Source organism: Scyliorhinus canicula, chromosome 25, assembly GCF_902713615.1.
Source record: "Scyliorhinus canicula chromosome 25, sScyCan1.1, whole genome shotgun sequence".
NCBI lineage: Eukaryota > Metazoa > Chordata > Chondrichthyes > Carcharhiniformes > Scyliorhinidae > Scyliorhinus > Scyliorhinus canicula.
Window position 1 is genome coordinate 14,708,737 of NC_052170.1, and position 14,656 is coordinate 14,723,392.

Sequence of the window (14,656 nt, forward strand, 5' to 3'; positions counted from 1 at the left end):
TTATGCGGCGTATGTTAGGCCGCATTCCGGACCTGGAGGTGGGGGGCCTGATCATGGGGGGGGGGACTTCAACACAGTACTGGATCCCCCATTGGATCGATCCAAGTCCCGGACGGGTAGGAGGTCGGCGGCGGCTAAGGTGTTGAGGGGGTTTATGGACTAGATGGGAGGGGTGGATCCCTGGAGGTTTGCGAGGCCAAGGGCCAGGGAATACTCATTTTTCTCCCACGTACATACGGCCTACTCGAGGATTGATTTTTTTGTCCTGAGCAGGGGGTTGGTTTCGAAGGTGGAGGAAGTGGAATACTCCGCCATTGCCATTTCAGATCATGCCCCGCACTGGGTGGACCTCGGGCTGGGGGAAGAGAGGGACCAACGTCCGTTCTGGCGCTTGGAGGTGGGGCTGCTGGCAGATGAGGAGGTGGCCGAGAGGGTTCGGGGGTGTATCGAGAGGTACCTTGAGGCCAATGACAACGGGGAGGTCCGAGTGGGGACGGTCTGGGAGGCATTGAAGGCGGTGATGAGGGGGGAATTGATCTCCATCCGAACCCATAGGGAGAGGGGGAGCAGAGGGAGAGACTGATAGGGGAGATGGTGCGGGTGGATAGGAGATATGCGGAGGCTCCAGAGGAGGGATTGCTGGGGGAGAGGCGTAGCCTTCAGGCCAGATTTGACCTACTGACGACCAGAAAGGCGGAAGCTCAGTGGAGGAAAGCACAGGGGGCGGTGTATGAATACGGGGAGAAGGCGAGCAGGATGCTGGCACACCAGCTCCAAAAGCGGGACGCCAGGGAGATTGGGGGAGTGACGGATAAGGCTGGGAAGGTGGTGCGGAGGGGAGTAGATGTTAATGGGGTCTTCAGAGACTTCTATGGGGAACTGTACCGGTCGGAACCCCCGGTGGAGGGGGGTGGAATGGGGCGCTTCTTGGACAAGCTGCGATTCCCGAGGGTTGAGGAGGAGCAGGTGGAGGGACTGGGGGCGCTGATCGAGCTGGAGGAGGTGGTCAAAGGGATAGGGAGCATGCAGTCAGGGAAGGTGCCGGGGCTGGACGAGTTTCCGGCGGAATTTTATAAAAGGTATTTGGGCCCCCTGTTGGTCCGGACCTTTAACAAGGCAAGGAGGGGGGGGGGGGGGGGGGGGGGGGGGGGCTTTGCCCCCAACTCTGTCACGGGCGCTGATTTCCTTGATCCTGAAGTGGGATAAGGACCCTCTGCAGTGCGGGTCATATAGGCCGATTCTGCTGCTAAACGCCGACGCTAAGCTGCTGGCAAAGATCCTGGCCACTAGAATAGAGGATTGCGTGCCCGGGGTCATTCACGAGGACCAGACGAGGTTTGTGAAGGGAAGGCAGTTGAATGCGAACGTGCGAAGGCTCCTCAATGTCATTATGATGCCGGCTGTGGAAGGGAAGGCGGAGATAGTGGTGGCATTGGATGCGGAGAAGGCCTTTGATAGGGTTGAGCGGGAGTATTTGTGGGAGGTGCTGGAGAGGTTTGGGTTTGGGGAGGGGTTTATCCGGTGGGTGAGGCTGCTCTACGAGGCCCCGATGGCGAGTGTAGCCACAAATAGGAGGAGGTCGGAGTACTTTTGGTTGTACCGGGGGACGAGACAGGGGTGCCCCCTGACCCCCTTGCTCTTTGCATTGGCGATTGAGCCCCTGGCCATGGCATTGAAGGAGTCGGGGAACTGGAGGGGCCTGGTGCGGGGTAGGGAGGAGCATCGAGTGTCGTTGTATGCGGACGGCCTGTTGCTGTATGTGGCGGACCCGGTGGGGGGGATGCCGGAGGTGATGAGGATTCTTAGTGAATTTGGGGGTTTCTCTGGGTATAAGTTGAACCTGGGCAAGAGCGAGTTGTTCGTGGTGCACCCGGGGGATCAAGAGGAGGGGATTGGTAGGCTCCCACTGAAGCAGGCAGGGAAGAGCTACAGATACCTAGGGGTCCAGGTGGCAGGGAGCTGGGGGGCCCTGCACAAGCTCAACCTCACAAGGTTGGTGGAGCAGATAGAGGAGGAGTTTAAGAGGTGGGATATGTTACCGCTGTCACTGGCGGGGAGGGTGCAGTCCGTTAATATGACGGTGCTCCCGAGGTTTTTGTTCCTGTTCCAGTGCCTCCCCATCCTTATCCCGAAGGCCTTTTTTAGGAGGGTCAACAGGAGTATTACGGGATTTGTGTGGGCGCATGGGACTCCGAGGGTTAGAAGGGTGTTCCTGGAATGGGGCAGGGATAGGGGGGGGCTGGCGTTGCCCAACCTCTGTGGGTACTATTGGGCTGCCAACGCAGCGATGGTGCGTAAGTGGGTAATGGACAGGGAAGGGGCAGCATGGAAGAGGATGGAGGTGGCGTCCTGTGTGGGCACGAGCCTGGAGGCGCTGGTAACGGCACCGTTGCCGCTTTCTCCAACGAGGTATACCACGAGCCCGGTGGTGGCGGCTACCCTCAAAATTTGGGGGCAATGGAGACAGCATAGGGGAGAAGTGGGGGGCTCGATGGAGGCCCCGATACGGGGGAACCATCGGTTTGTCCCAGGGAGCATTGATGGCAAATTTCTGGGACGGCACAGGGCAGGGGTTAGGAGGTTGAGGGACCTGTTTGTGGAGGGGAGGTTCGCGAGCTTGGGGAATTGGAGATTGAGGAGGGGATGTGGGCTGATGCCCTGGAGAGAGTGAATTCCTCCTCTTCCTGTGCGAGGCTTAGCCTCATACAGTTCAAGGTGCTGCATAGGGCCCACATGACTGGGACGAGGATGAGTAGGTTTTTCGGGGGCGAAGACAGGTGTGCTAGGTGCTCGGGGAGCCCAGCGAACCGCGCCCATATGTTTTGGGCGTGCCCAGGGCTGGGGGAGTTTTGGAAGGGGGTAGCAAGGACGGTGTTGAGGGTGGTGGGATCCAGGGTCAAGCCAGGCTGGGGACTCGCAATTTTTGGGGTTGCAGTGGAGCCGGGAGTGCAGGAGGCGATAGAGGCCGGTGTTCTGGCCTTTGCGTCCCTAGTAGCCCGGCGGAGGATCTTGCTCCAATGGAAGGATGCGAGTCCCCAAGCGTGGAGGCCTGGATCAATGATATGGCGGGGTTCATCAAATTGGAGGTGAAATTTGCCCTGAGGGGATCAGTACAAGGGTTCTTTAGGCGGTGGCAGCCTTTCCTGGACTTCCTGGCGGAACGGTAGGGAAATAGGCCGTCAGCAGCAGCAACCCGGGGGGGGGGGGGGGGAGGGAGAACTGTGTACATGGGTTTGTGGGATGTGGAGGGTGTTATCTCTTTCCCTTTTGTTGTTTGGGTGTTCTTTTGTTTTTTTATTCTTTTGTTTGTAGTTGCTTTTGAAGTTGGGTGGGTATTGTTCTTGGGATGTTACCGCGGTTGTTTTGTTAATAGAGTTGAGATGTTTATATTTTGTAAAAATTTCAATAAAAATTATTTAAAAAAAATAAATAAAATCACTCCATCACCTCACTCCGTCCCCCTCGGTTCCTCCATTTATTGACGCCTTTTCTCAATTGCCTCAATGTTTGGGTGAGCCTGTAGAAGGGCTCCCCCTGGAGTTCTCTCAGGCACCTGCAGCATTCTTCCTTGTATGTTTTTGCCAGCGAGTGTCAGACACACTTTCCACAGGTCATACAATCCCTGCAGAGCAGAGGGAGGCCATTTGGCCCAACGAGTCTGCACCGACCCTCTGAAAGACCACCCTACTTGGGCCCAAGCCCCCACCCCCAAGCCCGTAACCACACACAACCTTTTGGACACTAGGGGGGGCAATGTTGGAGTGGCCGATCCACGGAACCTGCACATCTGTGGGAGGAAACCGGAGCACCCGGACGAAACCCACGTAGACCCGGGGAGGACGTACAAACTCCACACAGTCACGCAAGGCCCGAATGGAACCCGGGTCCCTGGTTAAACGATAAGGATAATTGACCTTTCAATGTATCAGGTCACAGAGAAGCAGTCGACCTGGCAAGAGAGAGAGAAATATTAAACGTTCTGTGAGAGGATTTACCTTTGGAGGTGGCAGGAACAGCTATGAAAGGCTTCTTCGCACAGAATAAATAATGGCACCAAGTAGAGAAGCAAAGGAATTGTGCTAAACCTTTACAAATCACTGGTTAGTGCCTGGGCCTGGACAATCAATGAAGCAGACAATATTCAAAGCCTTAATAATAGCGGCAGAGTACAGGAGCAAGGAGGTTATGCTGAACTTACACAAGACACTAGTGTGGTGGTATGATTAGCATAGCTGCCTGCCATTGGTGCAGAACACCGGCTTACCATTGGCCCTGGTCGGTCATGTGCCTCTCGACCGGTTGGTTGAGACCAGTCATGTGACGGCTCCCCGATTGGTCGAGAGGCTGAGTTAACCCCGCCTCCAGGGCGGGGTACAAATACCCAGTACTCCCGGCGGTCGTCCTTCTACTGTAATCGACCGCCGGGCTTAACATCTAGTATATTAAAGCCATACTTTTGTTCAGCAACTCGTCTCGCGTTCAATTGATGGTACATCAACTAGTTAGCCCTCAGCTGGAAAATTGTGTACAATTCTGTACAAAACTCTGGTGCGGCCACATTTGGAGTATTGCGTGCAGTTCTGGTCGCCGCATTATAGGGAGGATGTGGAAGCATTGGAAAGGGTGCAGAGGAGATTTACAAGGATGTTGCCGGATATGGAGGGAAGATCTTACGAGGAAAGGCTGAGGGACTTGAGGCTGTTTTCGTTAGAGAGAAGAAGGTTAAGAGGTGACTTAATTGAGGCATACAAGATGATCAGAGGATTAGATAGGGTGGACAGTGAGAGCCTTTTTCCTCGGATGGTGATGTCCAGCACGAGGGGATATAGCTTTAAATTGAGGGGAGAGAGATATAGGACAGATGTCAGAGGTAGGTTCTTTACTCAGAGAGTAGTAAGGGCATGGAATGCCCTGCCTGCAACAGTAGTGGACTCGCCAACACTAAACGCATTCAAATGGCCATTGGATAGGCATATGGACGATAAGGGAATAGCGTAGAGGGACTTTAGAGGGGTTTCACAGGACGGCGCAACATCGAGGGCCGAAGGGCCTGTACTGCGCTGTAATGTTCTATGTTCTAATTCTGGGTGCCGCACTACAGGAAGAATGTGAACTGTTTGGAGAGAGTGGAGAAGAGGTTCACAAGAATGGTTCCAGGGATAAGAAACTTTAGTTATGAGGGTAGGTTGGAGAGAACAGAGAACAAAGACCTCCAAGCCTGCGCTGAACATGGTGCCTGTCTAAACCATGACCTTCTGCACTTCTGCCGTCTGTATCCCCCCCCCCATTCCCATCCTATTCATGTATTTGTCACGATGCCTCTTAAACATCGGGGGTTGGGACTGTTCTCCTGGGAGAGAGGAAGGAGATTTGATCGAAAGGTTCAGAATCTGGACATTGCAGACAGGGAGAAACGGCTCCCGCTCTTAACAGGATCGAGAACGAGGGGCAGAGATTGAAAGCAAATTGTAATGCGAGAAAAAACTTTTTCTCACAGCGACACGTTTGGGTCTGGGACGCACTGTCTGCACGTGTGGTGGAGGCCGGTTCAATCGAGGCGTTGGAGAGGGGCGTAGGTGATTATTTGAATGGAAACAATGTGCAGGGGCGTGGGGGTGGGGGGGGGGGGGGGGGGGGGGGGGGAAGGCAGGGGAATGGGCACCAAGTCACGATGTTCATGTGGCGAGCTGGTTCTGACACGATGGACCGAATGGCCTCCTTCTGCACCGTAACAATTCTGTGATCCTGTGATCGCACTTTTGGACAGGTGCCCAGTCCTGGGAGAGGGTGCTGAAGGGATTTAACTTCACCGGAATCGGGAGGAGGGACTGGAGAAGATGAGATTGTTCCCTTGAGCAATATGGGGCAATTCAGGAGGGGCATCCAAAATAATGAAGGGGTTTGAGAGAGCAAACTGCAGGAGAAACTGGCCAGGGGGACAAGACCAGAGGATACCAATTTCACACGGCTGGCAAGAGAAGAAGACAAGAGATTGGGGAGGAAAACATTCTTACAGGGCGCCGGTCGGATGGGGAATGCTGGTGGAGGCAAATCCCGACGTGACTTCCAAAAGGGAATTGGGAAACACTTGGAAGGCAAACATTGTCAGCGGTGTGGGTAGAGAGGGCGGTGGAGTAGGGCTAAATGAGCAGCTCTTTCAAATGGGCTAGCACAGGGGCGATGGGCCGAGTGGCCCACCAGCTTTACCTTTCTAGGAGTTTAAGGGCTGTGCTCGGGTTCCCAAACCACCAGGGTGGGAGTTAAACACACATTGGTTTACTATTCTTGGAATAATGCCGTGAGAGGGGGTGTTGGTGGGGGGGTGTGGTGATATGTATCACTGTAAATACGCAAGGGGTTCATGCAAATACACATAGACTAGATAGACACCAGAGACATGACACACAGACATTCAACCAATAGGCCAGTAAGATAGGACACGACCAATGGGCATTCACGATACACACAGAGGTGACACTACCACAGGGGGGAATTACACCAACCCATATACAAGGACACAGCACACATGATCTTCCTCTTTCCAGTGGAGACACTTAGTGAGTACACAGGGTTGATTTGAAACATATCACACCCATCACGTGGATTGTAGCAGACTGGTTAGTCTGAGTAGCTATAGCAGGATTAACAGAAGAGTCGAATCCAAGTAGAACATAGAAAAATACAGCACAGAACAGGCCCTTCGGCCCACAATGTTGTGCCGACTCTTTGTCCTAGATTAGTCATAAATTATCATAGAATTTACAGTGCAGAAGGAGCCCATTCGGCCCATCGAGTCTGCACCAGCTCTTGGAAAGAGCACCCTACCCAAGGTCAATACCTCCACCCTATCCCCATAATCCATATTCCCGTACCAGCCTCCCCGGACAGGAGCCAGAATGTGGCGACTAGGGGCTTTTCACAGTAACTTCATTGAAGCCTACTCGTGACAATAAGCGATTTTCATTTTCAGTAACCCCACCCAACACTAAGGACAATTTTGGACACTAAGGGCAATTTTTCATGGCCAAACTACCTAACCTGCACATCTTTGGACTGTGGGAGGAAACCGGAGCACCCGGAGGAAACCCACGCACACACGGGGAGGATGTGCAGACTTCGCACAGGCAGTGACCCAAGCCGGAATCGAACCTGGGACCCTGGAGCTGTGAAGCAATTGTGCTATCCACAATGCTACTGTGCTGCCCTTAAGAACAAATTAATCTACACTCCATTATTCTACTGTAATCCATGTACCTATCCAATAGCCGCTTGAAGGTCCCTAATGTTTCCGACTCAACTACTTCCACAGGCAGTGCATTCCATGCCCCCACTACTCTCTGGGTAAAGAACCTACCTCTGACATCCCCCCTATATCTTCCACCATTCACCTTAAATTTATGTCCCCTTGTAATGGTTTGTTCCACCTGGGGAAAAAGTCTCTGACTGTCTACTCTATCTATTCCCTTGATCATCTTATAATCCTCTATCAAGTCGCCCCTCATCCTTCTCCGTTCTAATGAGAAAAGTCCGAGTACCCTCAACCTTTCCTCGTAAGACCTACTCTCCATTCCAGGCAACATCCTGGTAAATCTCCTTTGCACCTTTTCCAAAGCTTCCACATCCTTCCTAAAATGAGGTGACCAGAACTGCACACAGTACTTCAAATGTGGCCTTACCAAGGTTTTGTAGAACATAGAACATACAGCAGTACAGCACAGAACAGGCCCTTCGGCCCTCAATGTTGTGCCGAGCCATGATCACCCTACTCAAACCCACGTATCCACCCTATACCCGTAACCCAACAACCCCCCCCTTAACCTTACTTTTATTAGGACACTACGGGCAATTTAGCATGGCCAATCCACCTAACCCGCACATCTTTGGACTGTGGGAGGAAACCGGAGCACCCGGAGGAAACCCACGCACACAGGGGGAGGACGTGCAGACTCCACACAGACAGTGACCCAGCCGGGAATCGAACCTGGGACCCTGGAGCTGTGAAGCATTTATGCTAACCACCATGCTACCCTGCTGCCCCCTTGTACAGCTGCATCATCACCTCACGGCTCTTAAATTCAATCCTTCTGCTAATGAACGCTAGCACACCACAGGCCTGCTTCACAGCTCTATCCACTTCAGTGGCAACTTTTGAAGATCTATGAACATAGACCCCAAGATCTCTCTGCTCCTCCACATTGCCAAGAACCCTACCATTAGCCCTGTATTCCCCATTCATATTTGTCCTTCCAAAATGGACAACCTCACACTTGTCAGGGTTAAACTCCATCTGCCACTTCTCAGCCCAGCTCTGCATCCTATCTATGTCTCTTTGCAGCCGACAACAGCCCTCCTCACTATCCACAACTCCACCAATCTTCGTATGGTCTGCAAATTTACTGACCCACCCTTCAACCCCCTCATCCAAGTCGTTAATGAAAATCACAAACAGCAGAGGACCCAGAACTGATCCCTGCGGTACGCCACTGATAACTGGGCTCCAGGCTGAATATTTGCCATCCACCACCACTCTTCTGACTTCTAGGAGAATTGTTAACAGTTTAATAAATGTGTTAAAGCTATCTCCAAGTCTGAACCTTCCTTTGTCAGAGTGCACATCAAGGAAGCAGCTTATGCTATGTCAAGAGCATAACAAAACGGGGGGGGGGATGGCAAACCCAACTTTTGTCTCATGTTTCGAACCTCTGCCTGAGAAGGTGGTTGGGGTGGGAGTCCCATTGCCTCTGAGAGCCATGGCTGAAGGGTGGGGCTCGTGGGGCCACTGACAGCAAAAAGAGCTGTCTATAGCTCGCCTGAGCCCTCTGCTGGTGAATCGCAGATACTGATGCAGGAGGAGTGAATGAGGAGGAGGATTGTTCGAGGGAGGGGGGGAACAATTTGGCAATTGAAGAAACTCGCAGTGAAACATTAAATCCTAATTCCGGTGACTGATGTGTCAGCACTGGGAGTGTAATTATCACAGAATTCCCGACAGTGCAGGAAGAGGTGCATCTGGTCTGCAAGGGCTCTCCTATCCTGGTCCATACCCGCCCCGCTCCGTCCACTTTGCAGCCCCGTGTGGGAACTCTGTCAACTACCCATGGTCGGGCCTCAAAACAATTTGAACCATTCAGGCCACATCCATCTCATCTAAAAACCCCAGGCACTGGCTCGGTTGGAGACTGAGGAACAATGGTATGTCGGCCGTGTTGAAGAATCGAGCACAAGTGCCGTGGTCCACGGAACGCAGCGAGTCTGGACGATCGGCAGCCATGGTCCACGGAACGAGTCTGGACGATCGGCAGCCATGTTGGGAGGACGAATCGGTGCTGGCCGCTTGGGACTGTTTTCCCCTTGCCTCTATTGAGACATTTAAACGCGGACCGCAAGATTGTTTGCTGGAGTTTATTCTTTTTTTCAATGTGAAAGTTGTACATATTCCAGGGAAGGATAACGTAATAGCTGATACGCTGTCACATAATTTGATGACTAATGTATGGGACTTGTATAATGTGGGCTAGTTTAGATCGGCATGTGTTGGGGTTGCATGTCTTACAAACCTCGTAACGAAACATTTGTGTCCTGACTTTTCATTCTTGTATGGGCACGGGGGTGGGGGTTGGGGGGGGGGGGGGGGGGGGTATTTAGAATTTTTTTTTTTAGAACAGTACAGCACAGAACAGGCCCTTCGGCCCTCGATGTTGTGCCGAGCAATGATCACCCTACTCAAACTCACGTATCCATCCTATACTCGTAACCCAACAACTCCCCCTTAACCTTACTTTTTAGGACACTACGGGCAATTTAGCAATCCTCCCATTAACCTTACACTACGGGCAATTTAGCATGGCCAATCCACCTAACCCGCACATCTTTGGACTGTGGGAGGAAACCAGAGCACCCGGAGAAAACCCACGCACACACGGGGAGGACGTGCAGACTCCACACAGACAGTGACCCAGCCGGGAATCGAACCTGGGACCCTGGAGCATTGATGCTAACCACCATGCTAGCGTGAGGCCCCAAAGAATCCTTCTATTTAAACCTGGTTTCCCTCATGTATTCCATTTATCTTTCTGATATTCGTTGCTATTCTTTGCAAGGGGCTGCTTTAGCACAGTGGGCTAAATAGCTGGCTTGCAATGCAGAACAAGGCCAGCAGCGGGTGTTCGATTCCCGTACCGGCCTCCCCGAACAGGCGCCGGAATGTGGCTTTTCACAGTAACTTCACTGAAGTCTACTCGTGACAATAGGTGATTATTATTATTATACCTTTTGTGCCTCGACTGTTGGTGAGATTTTTTTAAAAAATATTTTTATTGGCATTTTCAATTTTACACGGTGAAACTTTGCCTCCGATATTTACAATTTATCCAGTTCTTATATATATATACAACTTTCTTGATATATCTTCTCCCCCCCTCCCCATCTCCCTACAACCCCCTCCCCCATGACCCCACCTTGGTATCCCCGTCTTTCGCCCTGGGTGTTCTATCACTGAGTTCCTTTCTCCCCTTTTTCCTCCCCTTCCTTCTGTGGTTTTTGTTGCAGGCCTTGTGGGTTCAGGAGGGGAGTGCTTCCTGCCCCCTCTCCCCCCCCCTCTCCTCCACGCTTCTTCCTGTGGTTCCCCTAGGTTTCCTCCCCCCCCCCCCCCCCTTCCCCTTTTGTACCTCCCAGTGTTGTGCGTTTTTGTCTGCTCTCTCCCGTCTCTCGCTCTGTCCCTAGTCGCTGTTGGCCTTGAACAGGTCTTGGAACAGGCCGACAAATTGGGCCCCCACGTTTTGTGGAAGCCTTACTCCGACCCCTGGACGGTGCACTTGCTCTTCTCCAGATGGAGAAATTCCGCCGGGTGTGCCAGCCAGTCTGCAGCCGTGGGTGGTGGTGCTGATCACCAGCCGAGCAGGATTCTCCAGCGGGCGATTAGGGAAGCGAAACCCAGGCAGTCGGCCCTCTTCCCCATGTGCAGAGTTGCTGAGATTTACGCCTTTCGGATGGGCTAAACTTTTAATTTTTAAAACAAGTACTGAAACTGCCTCCATCCGGCAGATGTGCTATTTAGTTTGGCCTCTGGAGACCCCCGTTATCAGTGTTTTCCACTTTCCAAAATGGCGCTTCGAAAATGTGTCCCTTCTTCCTGAACTGTGATTTCCCACCTACAGTGGTGGACAGGGCCCTCAATAGTGCGCGGTCCACCTCCTGCGCCACTACCCTCGCCCCCTCCCCTCCCTCCCAGAACCAGGATAGAGTCCCCCTCGTTCTCATATTTCATTCCACCAGCCTCCATATGCAAAGCATAATCCTCCGCCATTTGGCCAACTCCAGCGTGATGCCATCACCAAACACATCTTCCCTTCACTCCCTCTGCCAGCATTCCGCAGAGACCGTTCCCTCCGAGACAATCTAGTCCACTCCTCCACCATACCCAGTACCTCTCCCATCGCCCATGGCACCTTCCCATGCAATCGCAGAAGGTGTAATACCTGCCCCTTTACCTCTTCCATGCTTAACATTCCAGGCCCAAAACACTCATTCCAGGTTAAGCAGCGTTTCACTTGCATCTCTTCCAATTTGGTCGACTGCATTCGCTGCTCCCAATGTGGTCTCCTCTATATCGGAGAGTTCAAACGCAGACTGGGTGATCGCTTTGCTGAGCATCTTCGGTCTGTGCGCATTCAGGACCCTGACCTTCCTGTTGCTTGCCATTTTAACAAAAGACCCTGCTCCCATGCCCACATGTCTGTCTTTGGCCTGCTGCAATGTTCCAGTGAAGCTCAACGCAAACTGGAGGAACAACAGCTCATCTTCCGGTCAGGCACGCTGCAGCCTTCCGGCCTGAACATCGAATTCAACAACTTCAGATGATCAGCCCCACCTCGACCCATTTGTTTTCATCCCATTTCATTTTAACTGTCTTCTACCATTTCTTTCTTTCTTTACATATATTTACCCCCCCCCCCATCTTATCCACCTTTCCTTACCCTTTCTCCCCTTTGCTTACCCCTTCCAATCCCCCCCCCCCCCCACATCTACATCTGTCACAGTTTACCTCTGTGATGAATGGGTAATGTGCCTTTAAGACCGATGCATGTAATGCCCCTTTAAGACCAGGTTTGGAACCCTGGTAAACTCCGCCTCTGGCTCCACCTCCCAGGGTTCCAGATATAAGGTAACGTCCTGTGGGCGGCGCTCAGTGAGCACTCATCTCTCTGGCTGGCGAAGTTCTCTGCTTATTAAAGCCTTCATTGACGAGTACACTCTCTCATGTCATTATTGAGGATACATCTCACTCTGATGTTAGTTTCTCTGCTGTTTGGCCTTTCACATCTTTTGTTCTCTCTGGGGACTGCCATTAGCACTCTGTCCCCTTGGTTTCTGTGGCCATTAGCAACCGGTTTCCCTGGGTTTGTGTGGTTATGACTCATCTTTCATTCTCACTCCACAGTATTAATATTTCCCACTTTCTCTGTCTTTTACCTTTGACAAAGGGTCATCTGAACTTGAAACATCAGCTCTTTTCTCTCCCGCCAGATGCTGACAGACCTGCTGAGATTTTCCAGCATTTTCCCTTTCGTTTCAGATTCCAGTATCCGCAGTAATTTGCTTTAGAGACAAGAGTTCTGCCTCTCCACGAAACACCTTTATTTCTTTGATCCAACTTCAGACACAAATCTCCACCAAAAAAACAGTGCCACCTGTAACCCCTTTATATATCAATAACTTCTATTGGATAATTGACATCAAATTAGTATTGCATTGGATGGTTCTGTTAACCCATCCCTAACACTGATGATTTTTGAAGGGTTTTTGGGAATAGGTAGATTGGTGAACCATTGTTCCATTTTTATCATTATATATTTTCCTAGTTATAGATAAACCGTTTCTTACTGTTTCACTTACAAATCTGGGGCCTGTAATTGATTGGAGCAGCCTGGGGCCAAGATCCGACATGTTTACTCTGTGTTCTCCTCCGGGACGAGGTGGGCTGGAATTGAACGCGAGCTCTCCCAGGGTCTCAAGGTTCGGCAATCAGCAGATAGGCATTGTTGCTATTGAGGGAGAGAGAGAGACAGACACTCACGGCTGTTCCACTCTGTATCCAGGACCCGACCCTCATTTCCTGCAGCCTCTGACAAGCATTCCGCTCGGGTAGGACTCAATCACCGCCTGTCGCCGGGCAGAATATGGCCTTTGACCAATTCCTTAGCCACCATCCATCGAATCAACAGAATCATAGGAATTAGGAGAAGTGGGCAATTCACTCATTCGAACCTTCTCCGCCCATTCAATCAGTTCACTATTCCTGGTCTCAGACTCACATCCCCGCCTGTTCCCCATTTCCCTTCAAATTGTTTTTTTTATCAGAACTATATCTATCTCCTTGGGCCCTGACAAGACTGAGGGGAATATTCCTTCTCGTTCTTGAGGGCAATGGGATGATAAATAGGGAGACCAGGTCATGGCTTCACATCTCTTCACACGGATGGTACATCTGATCCTCAATAAAGTTCATCGTCATTCCTATAACCTGCAACATCTGTACATCAGGATTAGGTTCATGAGGGCAAGGTGCCTCCTTAACCTGCAGAGTAAATTCATTTCAGCACCTTCACAGGGCAGCGGCATTACAGGATTAGATAGTGTAAAGCTCCCTCTGTACTGACCCAGAACAGTTACAGCACAGGGTTAGATACAGAGTAAAGCTCCCTCTGCACTGTCCCCATCAAACACTCCCAGGACAGGTACAGCACGGGGTTAGATACAGAGTAACGCTCCCTCTGCACTGTCCCCATCAAACACTCCCAGGACAGGTACAGCACAGGGTTAGATACAGAGTAAAGCTCCCTCTACACTGTTCCCATCAAACACTCCCAGGACAGGTACAGCACGGGGTTAGATACTGAGTAAAGCTCCCTCTACACTGTCCCCATCAAACACTCCCAGGACTGGTACAGCACGGAGTTAGATGCAGAGTAAAGCTCCCTCTGCACTGTCCCCATCAAACACTCCCAGGACAGGTACAGCACGGGGTTAGAGTCAGAGTAAAGGACCCTCTACACTGTCCCCATCAAACACTCCCAGGACTGGTACAGCACGGGGTTAGACTCAGAGTAAAGCTCCCTCTACACTGTCCCCATCAAACACTCCCATGGCAGGTACAGCACGGGGTTAGAGTCAGAGTAAAGCTCCCTCTACACTGTCCCCATCAAACACTCCCAGGGCAGGTACAGCACGGGGTTAGAGTCAGAGTAAAGCTCCCTCTACACTGTCCCCATCAAACACTCCCAGGACAGGTACAGCATGGGGTTAGATACAGAGTAAAGCTCCCTCTACACTGTCCCCATTAATCCCAGGACAGGTACAGCACGGGGTTAGATACAGAGTAAAGTTCCCTCTACACTATATTAAACTTTTCACATTTTAACTGTTAAGGAAATGTAAGAACTTGCAGAATTATCTTGTCTCCCTGAGTTTGTGAAATTGGGTTGATTCAGCATAATCTGAGCTTGATGTGGACAAGCATGCCAGTCCACTTCATCCTGTCAGAAGCAAAGCATTAATTGGCTGCAGGATTTACTGATGTTAGCCTTAAAGGCCCACTGATACCGTTGTTATTGTTCCCAGACCACCGTTGACCTGGAGACCAGGCCCTGTTGGTGTA